Below are 20,000 nucleotides of genomic sequence, written 5' to 3'. Positions count from 1 at the left end.
TTTTTTTCCACAGAAGAGGAATATATTTTTCCACCGGGGAGAGATATATTTTTCCACAGAAGAGGAATATAATTTTCCCACAGGAGAAGGAAATATTTTTTCCACAAAAGTGATATAATTTCCCACAGGATATTGATATAATTTTTCCACAACAGAGGAATATATTTTTTTTTCTACAGCAGAGGGATATAGCCCTGTATATTTTCCACAGGGGAGGGATATAATTTTACCACAGGGCAGGAGTAAGATATAACATTTTCCACAGGCCATGGATATAGTTTTTCCACAGGACAGGTGATATACTTTCTCCACAGGCGAGGGATATTAATTTCACAAGAGACGGATATAATTGTTCCACAGGACATGAGATATAATAATTTCCTCAAGGGAGAGATATAATTTTTCCACACCAGAGGCCATGGATATACATTTCCACAGGCGAGGGATACATTTTTTTTCCACAGGAGAGGGATATAATTTTACCACAGGACAGGAGTAAGAAATAAAATTTTCCACAGGCCATGGATATAAATTTCCACAGGCGAAGGATATATTTTTTTTCCACAGGAGATTGATATCATTTTTCCACGGGACAGGGGATATAATATTTTCCACAGGGGAGGGATATAATTTCTCCACAGCAGAGAAATATATTTTTTCTAAAGGAGTGGGATATATTTTTTCCACAGGAGATTGATATAATTTTTCCACGGGACAGGAGATATAATATTTTCCACAGGCGCGGAATATAAATTTCACAGGAGAGGGACATATTTTTTTTCCACAGGAGAGATATAATTTTTCCACAGGATAGGAGATATAATATTTTCCAGAGCAGAGGCATATAAATTTTTTTCCACCGGAGGGATATATTTTTTCTTTCACAAGAGAGGGATATAATTTTTCCTAAGGACAGAAAATATAGTTTCCACGGGAGAGATATAAATTTCATAGCAGAGGGATATTTTTTTTTCCACTGGAGAGAGAGGGATATATTTTTCCCACAAGAGAGAAGACGAATTGCAACTTTTTTTTTAGTATCGGAAACTTGACTTAGCGGATATTGCATCGAAGAATATAAGTGGATTTGAATACGCTTGAAAAAATAAATCTTTTATCTTCCTCATATCACGCAACTTTTACTTTCAGTTCTTTCCACGTCCAATCACTCCTGTCAAAGAGAATTCTGCAAAAGTTCTCACATTTTATTTTTTCTTTGATCCATTGGCGTTTTAATAAAAAAAAAAAAGGATTAAAATATTCATAAATAAATATTAGTCCTTCATTATAATTTTGATGGTTAGACCAGTTAGCTTTCCTTTACTAATTTAGCTGTTATACCAGTAACATTAAATTAATAAAATAATTTACTTTTCCATTATCCTTTTAACTATTAGACCACTTAGCTTTACATAATCATTTTAATGGTTACAACACATAGCTTTTCTTAATCATTTAATAATTTAGGGAATTATTATTCTTCCCTCACAATCTTAATGATTCGTCTGGTTAGTTTTCTACTTTGTTAGATCAATCAGTTTTCTATTATAGTCTAACAATTTGGTGGTGTCCGCTGAAAAGAGCTCTTTGCCAGCACTAATCGTGTCCGAACGTAAACACTTAGTTAATATTTTCCTTGAAGGAAGCTTTCTTTAGAGACAACACGAAATCTTTGAAAAGAACAACAAAGGCAGATTAAGAGATTAACAGTAATACAAGGATAAGTATCCCATTTTCCCTCACCCTTTCTTTACAACTGTACTTGCTGGGATAATATCACCTTAAATAACATCAACTTTTTTAATTGCTCCGCCCTTGTCATATACCTATCTTTTACTACCGATATTTTCGTGTTTTTGATGTCCTGGTCACATCCGTCAATCAATGGTCATCAGCTTAGCAGATTATGATTTCTTAAAGGAAAAGTCAATTTAATCTCTCTCTCTCTCTCTCTCTCTCTCTCTCTCTCTCTCTCTCTCTCTCTCTCTCTCTCTCTGTTTGTGTATATATATATATATATATATATATATATATATATATATATATATATATATATATATATATATATATGTATGTATATAATGTATATGTATATATATATATATATATATATATATATATATATATATATATATATATATATATATATATATATATATATATATATATATATATATATGTATACGCATATATATATATATATATATATATATATATATATATATATATATATATATATATATATATATATATATATATACTGTATATTTATATATATATATATATATACATACATATATATATATATATATATATATATATATATATATATATATATATATGTATATATATATATATTATGTAGAATTTCCTGGGAGATTCTTTCCATCCATTGAATGCAATGTTTTCTCCACCTTCCACCAGTATTTTTTTCAAAGGTGGGGATTTTCTTTCGTGCATATAAGTTTAACACTGTTCTTCTTAAACATATTTGTTGAAGTCGTCCAGAGCAAGATGATACTTTTTTCTTTATTGAAATTTAGGTTTTTCATATTCTTCTTGTGTGATCATTCGACGAACTATTATTTCAGTAACATTAGTCACTTCAAACGTGTGGATACATGCTTTAGTTACATCAGTAAAAGGGCCGCTGTTAATTTTCATTGTGAAATACTTGTACTAACTGTATACCCAAGTTTCCAATCGTTCAAATTTGATAGCTTATGCAGTCTTAAGCACTGTATTTTATACTCCAAGATGAACCATTCTGTGGATTAAATATGGCTCACTGATCTTTGCCTGATAAATTTATCCTTGTGACCTTCAAGATTTCAAGCTCACCATCCTGCCAGAGTCTTATTACGACAATAGTATAAAACTGGCAAATAACCTGGGATTATGATTTCGAATGAAAAAATTTTGTTGGTTCCAATTATCATTATAGAAATGAAACCATACCTTATGAAATACAGTATATAAGGTCGACAAGAATAACAGGAGAGAGAGAGAGAGAGAGAGAGAGAGAGAGAGAGAGAGAGAGAGAGAGAGAGAGAGAGAGAGAGAGAGACAGACAGACAGACAGACTGGATTTAACTTCTGGTTAATCGTAACCACCCCTGGTTAATCCTGTGAGATTAGTAAAAAAGGAAAGACATCTGTCATAAAGCGGCTGCGCTTTATCAGTTTCACTCAGTTTGGATGGATCGTGTCTAGTACTGTGTTAATTTTTCCTTTAATTGGTCGAATTATTTTGACATGAGTACGCTATACAGTGGGTCAGAAATCGTCTCAGCGGCCACAAGATTGGTTTTACTATATCAATTTAACGGTTTAACCATTTAGCTTTCTGACACTATTTAAAGATTACATCATTCACTCTATTACCATTTTAACTGTTAGATCAAATATGCTTCCATTACAATTTTCACAATTTCATCAATTAGTTCCCATCATCATTTTAATGATTAGATCATAAGTTTTCCATTATCATTTAAGGGTTAGACCAGTTAGATTTCCATCATCATTTAAGGGTTAGACCAGTTAGATTTCCATCATCATCTTAACAGTTAGATAATTAGGTTTCCATTAGTATTTTAATTATACACATTAGCTTCCAATTATCATTCCAACCGTTATATCAGGTAGCCTTCCATTATCATTTTAGTAGTAGTGTACGCGACCCATAAAAATGACGGTTAAATGTTTAGATAGATATGTCCACACGCACACACACAAATTCAACCCCTTTTTCGCCCCTCCCCATTCCTAACTACAACACGGCAGTTTCTGTAATTTGTGGAAGATTGTGGTTTCCGAGTGTACCCAACGGGATACCCCCTTTCACCCAGGTATGACTATTCCCTCTCCCCCTACTCCAAGGACAAGAGAGACCAATTAGTCATACGTTAAACAATGTCGCTCAGCGTGACAGATAAGATATATATATATATATATATATATATATATATATATATATATATATATATATATATATATATATATACACACACACACACACACATATATATATATATATATATATATGGTCTTTCTATGCCAGTCTAAACTCGCTTATATATATATATATATATATATATATATATATATATATATATATATATATATATATATATATATGGTCTTTCTATGCCAGTCTAAACTCGCTATATATATATATATATATATATATATATATATATATATATATATATATATATATATATATATATATATATATATATATATGTATGTATGTATCATCAGCCGCCACTAGTCCACTGCAGAACAAAGGCCTCAGACATGTCTTCCCACTCGTGTCTGGTTGTGATATTTTGATACCAATCTATACCCCCAAAACCTTTTTGAAGTTCGTCAATACAACGTCTTCTCTTCCTTCCCCTTCTTCGTTACCAATATCTAGGGAGCCATTCCGTTATCCTTTTAACGCAACTCGATACCAATGCTGAGTAATGAATCAATATACGCAATTGTGGTTGTGGTGGCCGATGTGGTAACGTCCCTAACTGGTGAACGACAGCCTGGGGTTCGAGTCCCGCTCAAATTCGTTAGTTCCTTTGGTGGCTGCAACCTCACCTTCCTTGTGAGCTAAGGATGAGGGGTTTTGGGGGAGCCTATAGATCTATCGGCTGAGTCATCAGCAGGCATTGTCTGGCCCTCATTGGTTCTAGTTTGGTGGAGAGGGGAGCTTGGCCGCTGATCTTATGTATATATGGTCAGTCTCTTGGGCATTGTCCTGCTTGCTAGGGCAATGTCACTGTCCCTTGCCTCTCCCATTTATGAGCGGCCTCTAAAAAAGATATAAACAGGTAACCGGCTTTTAAAAGGTATTGCGATAATTGAGTGGGGGAACTACATTTTCCCTCTTTCTTTTATTTCTAAGAGCCGAGAACCAATTTATCTTCCCGAGAAAGTCATTAGAAGGTAATTAGCGGATTCTTTATTGGATGATGCAGTAGTGGGTCTAAAGGTAATTTTAATGGGAAAAATTAGAAAATGGTAGCCGACGATGTTATAGAATAACTGTTAGGATGAAAAATGTAAATTCTAATAGGTTATGTATATCATTGATGTCTTTAGGAGTCGGATGAAAAAAATATACTTTTCTGTAATAAGTTATATGTATCTCTGAAAAAATTTATACTTTTCTGTAATGTAGTTATATATATTACTGATGTCTTTAACGTTCGGATAAAAAGATATACTTTTATCTAATGCTTTTATGAGTCGGATGAAAAAAAAAATATACTTTTATTTAATAGGTTATATATCACTGATGTCTTTATAGTCGAATGAAAAAATATATACTTTTATTCAATAGGTTATATATATCACAGATGTCTTTAAGAGTCGGATGAAAAAAACCTTCTCTTTTTAATAGCTTATATATAGCATTGATATCTTTAAGAGCCGGATGAAAAAAAAATATACATTTCTTTTTTTCTTCTCCCTTTGTAGCAATTTCTCTTCTTTTTACTTCTTTTGTATCAATTTTTCTTCTTTCATGCTTCTGCTTTTGTATCATTTCCTCTTATTTTATATTCTTTCTTTTGTATCAATTTCTCTTCTTTTTAATTCTTTTTATGTATCCTCAGATGAATTCTTTGATGATTATCAAATAACAGAGGAAGGGAAAAGAAATTTAGAAGCGAACTTATTTCCATCCATCACTCGTCAATTTCGTTTTTAATCCGCTCTACCCAACCAAAAAGGTTTAAAGGCCACTCATAAATGATTGAGGCAAGGGACAGTAACATTGCCCTATCAAGCAGGACAATGCCCTAGAGACTGACCATATATACATATGATTAGCGCCCAAGCCCCCTCTCCACCCAAGCTAGGACCAAGGAGGGCAAAACATTGGCTGCTGATAACTCAGCAGGTAGACCTATAGGCTCCCCAAATCCTCAATCCTTAGCTCAAAGGGAAGGTGAGGCTGCAGTAACCAAAGAAACTAACAAGTTTGAGCGGGACTCGAACCTCAGTCTGGCGTTCACCTGTCAGGGATGTTACCACATTGGCTACCACTACCACTTAGATGACTCACCTGTTGATACCAGTGATGACATTATCAACAAAATCGTGACTTGATCATTACGCATCTCGAATATAAAACCATATTCATAACGATATACTTCGATGAAAGCACAGGATTGGGCTTAATCAAACTTCCATCTCTCTCTCTCTCTCTCTCTCTCTCTCTCTCTCTCTCTCTCTCTCTCTCTCTCTCTCTCTCTCTCTGACGTGAACCGAACCTTTTGAAGCAAAAGAAACCTTTTTTGACGTAGACATCACTAACTGCGTATGTTTATGTATATATATATATATATATATATATATATATATATATATATATATATATATATATATATATATATATATATATATATATATATATATATATATATATATGTGTGTGTGTGTGTGTGTGTGTGTGTGTGTGTGTGTGTGTGTGTGTCAAATACATTTCCTCTTTGTACAAATCAAAGTTGAATTCGTATACACAGATAAATATGATATAGATATTTGCATATCATGAAATTTTCATTTTGCAAGTCTGAGAGTGTTAAATACATTTTCTTTTCGTGCAAATCAAAGTTTCCTTCATATGCAAAATTGATTTGAGATAGATATTTGCATATGCTTCATTAATTCACTTGCAGCTTAGAGACAAAGAAATGACAAGGTGGATTTACTCAGCATACTGTATGTCTTATATAATTAAAAAGTGCATAAATGTAACTAGACCTCTTGTCTGGAGTAAATTCTGTTTACTAAAACAACAATGTATTCATTGTTGAAATAAATCCTGAAGGACGTTGATATGCATCTTTTATTCCAATATGATTTTGAATAAAAGATTTTCTTTTTTAAATTCCAAAAATGGTATTTTGTTGATGTTTTTATTCTATTGTAACTCTCCGCCGGTTTGAAAATTATCCCGTATCCGAGAAAAAGCATTTCAGTATTCCAGAAACACATGAACCCACAATCTTTTTAAAGGTTTAAGTTATAAAGGTCGCTCATGAATGGTAGAGGCAAGGGACAGTGACTGACTTTATATACATATGAACACCGACCAAGCCCACTCTCCACCCAAGCCAGGGAGGGCAAGGCAATGGATGCCAATGACTCAGCAGTTAGACCTACAGCTTCCCCAAACACCAAATCCTTAGCTCACAAGGGTGATGAAGTTGCAGACAATACAAGATACTACTGAGCTTGAGTGAGACTCGAACCCCAGTCCGGTAGATCACCAGGCAAACACTTCCAATGGGCCACCACAACCCTAACGCAGGATAAATCTTCTAAAGTATCTAAACTTTCTCAACGTTTTCATCTGAGATTATTTCTAAATTAAGTCTTGAATATAACTAAGTTCTAATCGATGGAACTTCAAAAATTCAAACTGGCAGCGAATGTTTTTATGTTGAACAGGTTGACATAAGTCTTTTTACAGTTTATATATGAAATATCTGTTTTAATGTTATTAACGTTTTGAAATATTTTATGTTATTTTTTTCATTAAATCTTATATCGTTTATTTACTTCCTTATTCCTCCCTGGACTATGTTTCCTTGTTGAAGCCCTTAGGCTTATAGCATCTCGCTTTTCCAACTAGGGTTGTAGCTTAGCAAATAATAATAATAATAATAATAATAATAATAATAATAATAATAATAATAATAATAATAATAATAATAATAATAATAATTACCTTTCTTTGAAGACAAAGGTAAAAAATGGATAAGTATCAAGACCTGAAAATAGAAATAAGAAGGATATGGGATATGCCAGTGGAAATTGTACCCATAATCGTAGGTACGATCCCAAGATTACTGGGAAGGAATCTAGAAAAACTAGACGCTGAAGTAGCTCCAGGACTCATGTACAAGAGTGTGAACGGCCCACATAATAAAAAAAAAAATAAAAAAAAAAGAAAAAAAAAGTGATGGACTCTAAAGGAGGCAGGATGCAACCCGGAACCCTACGCTATAAATACCACCTAGTCGAATTGGAAGATGGTGATAGAGGAGAAAAAGAAAAATCAAATAATAATAATAATAATAATAATAATAATAATAATAACATTTCATTCTTATAAGACATCAGCACCTTCACCTCTTTCCGAATACCAAAAACGTTTAAAATAGCACTCTTTATAAACACTTTCCAATTATTCCCTCATAAAAAGGTATCGAAAACCAATAAAAGAGGATTAAGGATACTAAAGCGATAATCCTCAAAGCTGGATTAGCTTTAATTCCATTTCGACTCTTTCCAGGTTTGATAAATTTAGAAAAAAACTTCCCGATCTTCGTCCGAGTCAGATATAATTATATGCCTTCCGAGAATAGGTTTAATTCCAATATATTATTAATATTATTATCAGGTTTTATTGAAAGTGATTGCTGCCTCAGTGGCGTTAATTTAGTAATTAACTTTTTCTATTGTTCTTATTATATTTTTCTCTTCATGTGAACAATCCGCCAGTAACTGGGAAAGGGACATATCAATAGGAAGGTGATGAAGACCATATCATTCACAATTTGTCTTTAATATATCACAACACATTGTAAAAGTACAGATAATATGTACAAAGTATAAAACACTATCACAATGTTAGTGCACACAAAGTAATTGTCACTTTTGTACAAAAAAAAATTATAAATTACGTGGAGTTAAGTTTAACACATCCTTCGACTCAACCGGTTTCGAGCAGTGAGAAGGTTTTCTGCTCATTGTCAAGAGTGAACTGAAATGCAGGTGTTGTTTTGATGGCTTATATACAGAGTTGTTGTTGTTGGGGTATTAAAGCCAACACTTGTTGTTGGCACGGGCCTTTCCCTTGGTTGGCCCGTAGGTGATCTGTAAAAATTTATAAGGTAGTTGCATTAATGGAAATTTGAAAGGTTTTTAGTAGTAGAAAAAGATGTGGATAGGGTAAGGATGATGGTGGTAGTGGTAGAGGGCCATCATTTCTCGGATAGTGGTAGTTTGAAAAGTGGGGGTGTAAGGCTTTTGAAGATTAGAGAAAAATTGTGCAGGTGGGGTTGTCCAACCCTTTACTCCCTAGGGTCCCTGCAGAGAGATTTTAAGTGGTAGATTAGTTGAGAAGTGAAAGGGGGTGATGTGAATAGAGCCTTACAATGAGGGGATGAGATGGTGCATGGAATGAGGAGGTCTTACCTTGGTGGAGGTAGTGTTGAAAGCAACTGTGCATGTGTGTCTATGCTTTCGACAATTGCTTTTGCCAGTGTGGCTGCCTCTTTCATGGCATGTGGTGTGTTGATGTCTACAAGTAGATCACCTCGTAGCTGTGCTGTTTCTCTGCATTCTAGTAGTTAGTGCAGGAGAGCTTGTTGTGGTATGACATCACAGTGTTCGCACCTTGTCTGGATGTCATCTAGGAGTTCCCAGTTTGCTTTGTAACCCAGCCGGAGTCTGTGTATACATACTGCCAGTTTTCTTGGGGTGTATCTGTCTATGGGAGGGGGTTCTAGTTCCGATGCCCATTTGTACCATGTTGCAGAGGGAGAGCCATTCTCTATCCTCATATGTAGTTCCTTCATTAGGTTGTTCTTGAGCTGTGTCTTTATTTTGCTTTTGATTTGTTGCAGTGCAGGCTGTATGTGCACCTGTACATTGTGAATGTGTTTGGTGCTTTTGGCTAGCTCATCCGCCTTTTCATTCCCTGGTATCCCGATGTGACTGGGGATCCAGTTTATAGTTACTAGTCTGTTTCTTTCATTATGTTGATGTGAGAGGATTTTAATGTCCGCTATCAGAGATTTGTTTTCTTTGTTTTTGTCCTGCTGTAGGACCTGCACTGAGGATCGTGAGTCAGTATGGATGACTACTGGTCCTTCCTCATTTTCAATAGAGTATTTTAATGCTTGCTGTATTGCGACAAGCTCTGTCTGCAGGGTGGAGACATTGTTGGATGTTCTCCAGCAAGCTGTGAACTTGCAGGAGTGAACTGCCACTCCTGCTGTTTGGGTTCCAGGATCTACTGTACCATCAGTATAGTAGATCTGTGCCCCTGTTGTTTCTACTGAGGTTATAGCTGCTTCTGCTGCGTTTCTGAGTTCTTCTATTGTGCAGTTTTCTTTTGCCCTTGGGAGTTTGGTGTAGTTGAATTTAGCAACTTGTTTTTTCCATGGTGGAATGTGTATAGTACTTTGTGCTGTGTCAGGTTTTAATTGTAGGATTGTTTCTGTAAGACCAAGTCTTTTGATGTTATCGCTATGGTCTTTGCCATAAGAATCTGGGGTTTGTACTTCAGGATGTTTGGATAGTTCCTCTCTTACTCGTCTTTTGGTGATTGAGTCTCTGTCTGACAGGAACATCTTTGCAACTATGCTTGCATTTCTTAGTGCAATTCTGTCTTCGAGGGTTGGTAGTCCGGTTTCCAACCTTAGGTTGCAAAGTCTTGTCCACATTGGGGCACCCAACATGAGCCTCATGGCATTGTTTTGAATAACTTCAATTGTGCTTGTTTGTAGATCTGTTAGTCCCAGGAGTGTTGGGGCGGCATAGTCTACTAGTGATCTGGAACAGGCTAGATAGTATTTCTTTTGGACGTGTTCATTTGCTCCATCCTTGAGCCTGCACATATATCTCATAGCTGCATTTCTGGCATTTGTTCTTTCCTTGAGATTTTTTATCTCTTGCTTGAAAGTGAGCTGTTTGTCTATTATTACCCCGAGGTATGTGTATCGGTCCACCCATTCTATGGGTTCCATTCCTATTGTGAGTGGTTGTACGGGGTTTGGGTCTTTGATTGTCATTGCTTTTGTTTTGGCAATGTTAATTTTTAGTCCAAGCTCATTGGATTTGTGGCTGATGGCATTGAGTGCTCTTTGCATTTTTATTGTCCTGACTGGCCCTCGAGCTATTAAACATACATCATCTGCATAGATAAATATATTAACTCCTTCAGGTAGCTGAAGTGAGGCTATATTTTCCATGAGGATGTTGAAAAGGAGGGGGCTTAGAATTCCTCCTTGTGGCGTACCATTTTCCAATTCATGATATGTGGATATCACTCCTTGAAATTTGACTCTGGCTTGCCTTCCTAGCATGTAGTTTTTAGTCCATGCTAGTAGGTGTCCTTTGACTCCTTTTTTAGCTACTGATTGCAGCACTGCAACTGGGCTTGCAAGCTCGAAGGCTTTTTCAAAGTCTATGAAGACTATTGTTGCCTTGTTCTGATTTATGCAGCTTAATACATCTGTGATGCATTCTGAGGTTCCAATTCCCTCCTGATATGCATATAGCTGCTTGTTTAGGGGGCCAATTTTGTACTTTAATCTGTTTAAGACCATTTTTTCTCCTGTTTTTTCTATACAGGATACCAAGGCTATTGGCCTAGGATTTGTTGGATCCTTTGGCTTGGGGATTGGCTGTGTATCTTGTTGTCTCCAGGTTTGAGGCCTTATGTGTTTTGTTTAGTAATCTTAGGAATGCAGTTTCTCCTGCTGGACCCATCTGTTTGATCATTGTGTAGGTGATTTTGTCAGCTCCAGGTGCAGTGTCTTTCCCTGTCTTTTGTACTGCTCTTAGCTCCTCAACTGTGTATGGGGTGTCTGTGTCATCCTGCTGAAGGCAGGCTGTGTTGATCTCTTCCCATCTTGATGGTGCCAGTTGCTCTTGTTGCATTCTGGTTTCGGGGGAGAGATTGATTGACAGTGTTCTGTTTGCAAAGGATGTTGCAATTCTTTCAGCCTCCTCATGTGGGTGTGGGTGTGTGGCAATTGGTGTCTTTCTCTTTTTTCCGGCTACTCTGCCTAGCCATTTCCAAAGCTGAGTTAGATTGTTGTATCCTGACAGGCTTGAACACCATTCCATCCATTTTTCAATTCTGATTTCATGGATTCTTTCATTTGTTTCAGTTTTGACTGTTTGTGGTAGCTCTCTGTTTTCTACTGTGGATCTTCTTCTGTATATTTTTGTGACTCTGTTTAGTCTGGTTTTTAGTCTTCTGACTTCTGGGCAGTAGTACCAGGAGTCTTTGTAAGTGTAACTACCTTGTGTTGTTTTTAGTGGCATAGCTCTGTTGGCTGCATTGTGAAAGGCCTCAACTAGGTCTTTTTCTAGTTGATCTATGTCCTCTGGAGGAGCGTAGCTGATTGCCCATTCCTCTATGGTTGTTTGAAAGCAGACCCAGTCTGCTAGGTCCTGGTTCCATCTTGGTGGGGGTGGTGGGATTGGAGGTAGTTGTTGTAAGTCCAATTCTGTCACTGTGGCAAAGGGATCACTTATCAGGGTTGAGTGTACTTGCCACTTGGTTAGGTGTCTAATGGCTGTTGTGGCAAAAGTCAGATCCAGTCTTCCACCTCTTATGTGTGTAGGTTGCCCTGTGTTTAGGAGGGAGACTCCCTCAAATTCATCCAGGGCGAAAGCTATGTGTTCCCCTGAGGGGTTTGTCCTTGATGGGGATGATAGTATGGGGTGATGTGCATTAAAAACCCCGCAGATAATTGTTGGTGTTCTTTCTGTGTGAGCAAAGAGTTGAGTTAGTTGTAACTCTCCTGTATCCTCCCTATGTAATTTTCTGTATATGTTGTATATGTCTATTTTTTGATTCAGTAATGTTATTGTTACTGCTAGTGTCTCTATGTTGGTGCCACAGGGAATAGGGTTGTGTAACCTTGTTGTTGGTATGCTAGTTTTAACTAATGTAGCTAGGCCTCTGTCTGTGCCTATCTGTGGTGCGATGTAGGCATTGTAGCCTGGGATTTTTAGTTTCTTTCCTGCTGGAAGATTGGTTTCTTGTAGCAGGATGACATCTACATTCTCAGTTTTGCATACTGCAATTAGGGAGGAGATCTTTGATCTAACACCGGCTGAGTTCCAGTTTAGAACTCTTACTCCATGGTGTAGGTTGAAGAGTACTGTCTAGGGTCCCTAGGGGCAAAGGCAATTGCCTTGACCTCGGAGGATGAAGTGGATGAGGTGGATGGGGTGAGTGTGGATGATGGGATGATGGATGGGGTGAGTGGTATGATAGGTGCGGGGACTGAAGTAGAGGATGTGGAAGGTACGGGTGATTGAGGTGATGGAATGGTAGGTGTGGTTGGTGAGGAGTGAGAAGTGATCTCCTGGATAGCCAGAGAGGGGGATTGGGAGGACTTATTCCTGGAGAGCAAGTCTTTTAGGACTTGTTCAGTGCTGGTTGCTATTGTTTCAGCATTGATTTTACCAGTCACGGCCTGTGTGACTAGTTCGGTCAATTTATCCTTTAGGACCGTGGTCTTAATGAAGATGGTCCTGGGTAGTGGCTTTGGTCCTTCAGTTGGAACCCTGGAGGTAGATCTGGCTCTGGGTTTTGAGACTGATCTGGTGTTGGTTCTGGAGTTGGAGTGCCTTCTTAACTCTTCCTGAGTGTAGAATCTCCTCCTGGGTAGAGGTTTGGGGGCCGCTCTTCCTCTTGATGGGTCCCTTTTGTCTTTGGGGAGGGCAGCAATTACCCTTGCCACTCTTTCAGGGCATCCCCAGGCCATTGCAGTATGCCCTTTCTTGCAATTTGAGCACTTTTTCACTGTGGGTATTCCAGCAGCCTTCTTGTCAATGCACTCCTGTGTGGGGTGCTTAAGGCTGCAGACAGCACAGGTTGGGACCTTTGCCTGGCATTGGTCCTTGTGATGCCCATACTTCTGGCAGTTGTAACTTCTGAGGGGATCTGGGTAGTATTTGTTGACCCTGAAGCTGCCGAAGATGCCTAGATCGACTCTTCTTGGGTGTGGACCCTTAAATGTCACCAGTATGGCTTCTGTAAGGAAGCCTGCCTTGTTCTTCATCCGTTCTGCTGCTGTGATATTGGGTAATTTAACTAGGTGGCTTTCCATCATATCAGTTGGGTAGCCAACCACAACTGCTTTTTTTAATTTTTCATCTTCTTTAAGCTCCAATAGCTTAATGTCTGAGGTGCTTCGTAAGGTTATCAGTGCTCTTGTGTCCTTGGTGGATATGGTCCACTGTCCTTGCCTGTTCGGTTTGGCAATCATCTGTATGTTTTTGTGTTTGCTTTCAAAGGCAGCAATAGCCTTGAAGGCCTCTGATGGGTTAGCAGCTAAGACCCTAAAAAAATAGGTCTTATTTTCTCTAGCAGGCTGGTTGCTGCTTCCTGCGGTGAGGTTTCCTTGCTGGGTGGGTACATCATTCCCTGGTTGGCTCCTTCTAGGAAGTTTCTTTTTTCTCCTTACTTCCTGCCAAGGTAGGTTTCCTTCTCCATCAGAGTCGTTGTCAGCGTTGGTCCTCTTCCGGTTTGTTTGGTCCTGGTCCTGTTCCATTCGTTTTTGTTCCTTGTTCTTCAGTTCCTGTTCGGCTTCCTTATCCAGTTCGGTTAGATGGGGTTGTAGGTCAGGGTCCATCTCCATTTCACCAGTTCCTAGAGCTTCTAGTACGATTTCATAAAGTTCATTCCAAGATAAGTCCTTTTTTTCAAGGTGTGTGAGTATATGATCAGAGACCATATAGAGAGACAGACAGTGTGCCTGGTGGGGTTGTCCAACCCTTTAAGCCCTAGGGCCCCAAGCAAAGTTATAGTAGGAGTTATAAGAATGAGATACAGAATCTGAAAATGAAACACAAATTCGTTAGTTATATGGGGGGTATGCTAACTAACCTATTGCTAGAGCAGTGCTGAAACTAACTCTTTTTAGCTAAGTACTAGCCTACACAAATAGCTGTTGGGAGCCTTCTTACTGCGTTCACGCACTAAGACGGCCCAGCAGTCTATTCCTGCAGGTAGGAAGTTGGGGGTAATAAGCAAAACTCAGTGGAAACCTAAAAGTTTTTATTTGAGCTGATTCCTGACCCTATTTGAATACTGGCTTATTTCGCCAGTTACCAAGAATAATAACCTATTATTTATCAAACAACTTGGCTTATAGGCGCCAAGCCTAACAGCCCTATGCCACTTGCCACAGACAGCGAGAGTGGGAGTTTTTGACCCTTTGGCCCTGCTTCTACTGGAGTTTTAAGACCACAACGGCTACCAGATTTTCCACAGGAGGATCTATTAGTAAAGTAAAATTATGTAGGAGGAGGCAAAGCTTAGCCTATATAGTCAATTTAGTTTCCCTTATATGAGGGGGCTGATTACAGCCAATTCAGGGGCAAGGCCCTTGTCAGTACAGCAAGAACTGCAACAAAATTCGTCGAAAAAACGGCGAAAATCGGTGACGAATTCGGCGAAAAATCGGCGAAAAACAACGGCGAATTCGGCGATTTATCGGCGGAAGCGGCGGCAGCGGTGGCGGCGGTCTCTTCAGGAGGCTGAAAGTATCAGCCAAGTGAAGAGGGAGCAGGCAACAGCCAGTAACGGCGGCAGAAGATGTCGGCAGTCAGCAGGCAGGAGCAGAAGTGAAGGTCCTCTCTCAGTGGGATCTGAGTGAGAACTGTACAGAGTCCTGCTTCGACATTCCATCTTCAGTGGTCAAGAACCGCCCTAGGGTGGAGACCATTAATCCTAGTAGGTAGTGGCCTCTGCCTCGCCGGGATGTTTGGTGGGATTATTGACTCTGGTTCTGTCAAGAGATAATCCATGTTTTGACCTTCGGCTATATCAGTCCTGTCATAGTTGTTATTGCCTGGACTATTGTTGGTGGTGGACCTTATACATGTTGGCAATAAGGTCCCTTCTTGCGTGGTGTTGAGGTTAGGTCTTTGTTGTTGAATAAAGAGAGCTTCCATTATCCGGAGACGTCTGCTGTCAGGGCACGGCCGATGATGGTTACATTTTTCACTATATGCTCCCTTGTTGTCTTGAAATCATGTTTTTGGAGGCAATGCATTTTTATTGCACCCTGTTGCACGTGGCAAGATAATCTCTTAGAAAGACGCATCATCGTCATCCCGATGTAGGTGCCAGGACATTCCTGGACAGGGCATTTATATCGGTACACTACGTTCGTCTTCAAGTCATCTTGCATGGCAGGGGCAGGGTTGTTTTTCATTATCAAGTCTCGTGTTTTTGCTGATTGGTAATAAATTATGAGGTTGATTTCAGTATCCTCTGCCGTGGCAAAAACGTTGTTTTTTATTATATTTTTCATAATGTTTTCTTCTTCTTTGTAGTTTACGCTCATAATGCCTTTATAGTAAAGATTTATTTTTGCTGGCGTGTTGGTATCATCAGGGCCTTCATTCTGGTACCATTTCTCGATTTCTTTTTTGATTTGCCGATTAATGTCCTTATTCGTGAAGCCATTATTCACCAGAATTTTAGTAATTCTGTTAAGTTCCTCGTGGGTGCCACTCCAAGAAGAACAGTGAGAAATGGCTCTCCGAATCAAAGCCTTAATGGTGGCAGTTTTATACCGACTACGGCACTCGCTGTCACCATCCAGACACAGGCCGAGATTTGTTGGTTTTACGTACACCGAGGTATTAAAGCTATTATTGCTTGTTTCTACAAGGGCAGCAATCACTTTCAATAAAACCTGCTTAAAAGAGGGCCTACTCCCGAAATATATTATTATCATTATTATCATTATTATTATTATTATTACTTGTTAAGCCACAACCCTAGTTGCAAAAACATGATGCTATAAGCCCAAGGGAAAGGAAAATAGCCCAGTAAGGAAAGGAAACAAGGAAAAATTAAATATCTGAAGAACAGTGATAACACTAAAAGAAATATTTTCCATATAAACTATAAAAACTTTAACAAAACAAGTGGAGGAGGAGGAGTTAGATATAACATTGTGCCCTAGTATACCCTCAAGCAAGAAAACTCTACCCCAAGACAGTGGAAGACCATGGTACAGAGGCTATAATTATTATTACAAGCTAAGCTACAACCCTAGTTGGAAAAGAAGGATGCTATAAGCCCAGAGGCCTAAACAGGGGAAACAGCCAAGCGAGGAAAGGAAACAAGCAAATATAAAATATTTTAAGAACAGTTACAACTTTAAAATAAATATTTCATATATAAACTATAAAACTTTAACAGAACAAGAGGAAGAGTAATTAGAATAGTGTGCCCGAATGTACCCTCAAGCTAAGGTACTATATGCTTTGGTAATCATTCCATTAAAGTTAAATGAAACAGTCAGCACAATTTACTAAATGAGAATCGTCGGAAATCATTAACGAACTTGATGCACATCCAAACAGCATTCGACCGCTGCTTTCCACAGATTACATTGTTCTCGGAAAAGCGCCGAATCTATTTTATCTCTCAGTGATTTCTGAATGTTGACAGTTTAGAATTATTATAGGATACGTCGTTGGTTGACCTTTGTTGATTGGGTATATTGGCTTTATAGACATACGTCATTTGGCCTGGAGCTACGACAGGGAGGCCACTTGGGGCATGCGCAACTGAAGGAAAATCACGCAGTTACATCTCCACCATAATGCTTAATACTGCACTGCATTCAGGAAGCTTTATTCCGGCTATGACAAAATTGTGGAATGATCTTTCTAATCAGGTAATTTAATCGGTGGAACTTGAAATGTTATACTTGCATCAAATGTCTTTATGCTGAACAGGCTGACATAAGACTTTTTATAGTCTATATATGATAGATATATCTTAATGTTGTTATCGTTTTTCAAGTGTTTCATTTTAATTGTTCATTGCTTATCTCGTAGTTTACTTATTTCCTTCTTTCCTTTCTTCACTATGCTATTTTTCCTTGTTGGAGCCCTTGGGCTTACAGGATAGTGCTTTTCCAGCCAAGGTTGTAGCTTAGCTAGTAGCAGTAGTAGTAGTAGTAGTAGTAGTAGTAGTAGTAGAAATAATAATAATAATAATAATAATAATAATAATAATAATAATAGCCCAAGCGACCCGCCACCCCGAGGTCAATGGGTCACAATATGCCGCTAAATAATTATGCTGAATAAAGTTAAAATACTTTAATAGTCTTGAACTTTAAGACTGTAACCCGTCCCCAAATTTGACACTACTGTTATTTCAACTGTAAGGGTACATGAGTAATTGAAATAATAATACTGTAAGGTAAAAACGTCTAAATACATTATATATGTTTAATTTTTATCTTAATTTAATTTCAAATTCTTCTCAACGATAAGGCAAAGTAATTTTGCAACAAGATAAAAATATGAAAATAATTCTCATCTTCAGTCTCGCGACTTCCTTCCTTTTCCTGACGTGAAATTATCATTGCAGATTTTCTCATTTTCCAGAATTTCCATTATCATTTCCAGTATCTTCTTCATCCTAACCTTTCCAATATTCAGAAAAGCCAGGGCGTAACCTTTCATCGCTCGTTGGTTCAGTTTTTTTTTTTTCGGTTCAACTCAAGCAAAATATGCCTTTTAGTCTTTGGCGCTGGAACAAATTCGGCTAATTTAATGCGCTGTTTTTGGAAGATATCAGATATCACAACCTTTCTTTTTGCCATTAAATCCCCATTCCCCCCACCCTTTTTTTCAAGCTTAATTGGGAGAAAATTTTCTTTGATTAATATAAACTTTTGTTACAGAACAAATACGGCTAATTAAATGAGTTATTCTTTTTAAGATATCAGAAATTATAACCTATATCTGTTTTATTGAATAACCCCCCTCCCCGCCCCCTTCTTTTTAAGTTATATTAAAAAAAAATCTTGAGATTCTCTCGTTTTCTTGGATTTTAGTAATAATAATAAGAATAATAATAATAATAATAATAATAATAATAATAATAATAATAATAATAATAATAATCGGATGCAGTTTTTTTAAATATTTAGATATGAAATAACTTTAATAACCTGAATAATAATAATAATAATAATAATAATAATAATAATAATAATAATAATAATAATAATAATAATAATAATAATAATAATAATGCAGATTCCAGTGATTCGAGAAGGAATATTGATAAAAAGACTCCTTGAAAAAAAAATAGTAGCAATCCATACCATATAAAGAAAAGGTTGTTAAAGTCTACGTCATTCATAATAATATCAATTAAATATAATAATAATAATAATAATAATCTCTCTCTCTCTCTCTCTCTCTCTCTCTCTCTCTCTCTCTCTCTCTCTCTCTCTCTCTCTCTCTCTCTCTCTCTATATATATATATATATATATATATATATATATATATATATATATATATATATATATATATATATATATATATATATATATACACACATACAGAGTATATATATATATATATATATATATATATATATATATATATATATATATATATATATGTATATATATATATGAGCTAAGCACAGTCAGGTTGTTACTTTGTGGAATAAGTGAATGTCAACAGCTATCTTCTTTGTTAAAGGAAAGACGGTTATAATGTGGCGTGGGATGCCACTTTGAGAATGTCGTTATCGGCTTGGCTTTTAGGCACTCGAAAATGTTCGTTAAAAGTTAGCGTCACCAAAATCTCTCTCTATTGGTTCTTCTAAGACTTTCGGGTCAGCACAACCAATCATCGATCAGGCCATAGAAAGGCCAAGCTGGGCGTTTGAACTGCCCATAGTTTTTTAGTCAGTTAAGGTTGGGAGGCGTGAGTGTGTATACCTATACGTTCAGGTCACGGGTGCCAGAATGAGTGCCAACCAGTACCATTTCTCTGAGGACTTTTTATTAGTAAAGTAACGTAATGATAATTAAGGGTCGCCCTTGTAGCTTAAATAGAATATAGCAGCTGTGGAAAATTAACAATTCGACTATCATTGGTGCATGATCCTACCCTCTCTCATAATAGTGTTAGCCATCAATTGTCTCTATCTTTGTTTCCCCAAGACGTGAAGTTGAACCCCCCTTAATACGACCTAAATCGGGTCATATTAAATGGTGTCAGGTGTTGTGGGGTGATTAACAAATTAGCGTCTGTGCTAAGTGATTTTAGCCGACGTGAGATTTTTGAAAAAGTGGAAACAAAAGAGATTAGTGACAATGGTTAACACGAGAAGTTCGACGTCGAGTGGAAGTGACGGAGAGAGAGAGGAGTGAAATGACTGTGTAGCTCGTGTATGCCCGGTACT

The sequence above is a fragment of the Palaemon carinicauda genome, chromosome 10, assembly GCF_036898095.1.
Source record: "Palaemon carinicauda isolate YSFRI2023 chromosome 10, ASM3689809v2, whole genome shotgun sequence".
Taxonomy (NCBI): Eukaryota; Metazoa; Arthropoda; class Malacostraca; order Decapoda; family Palaemonidae; genus Palaemon; species Palaemon carinicauda.
The sequence above is the reverse complement of the archived record's forward strand: the minus strand, read 5'-3'. Positions refer to the sequence as shown.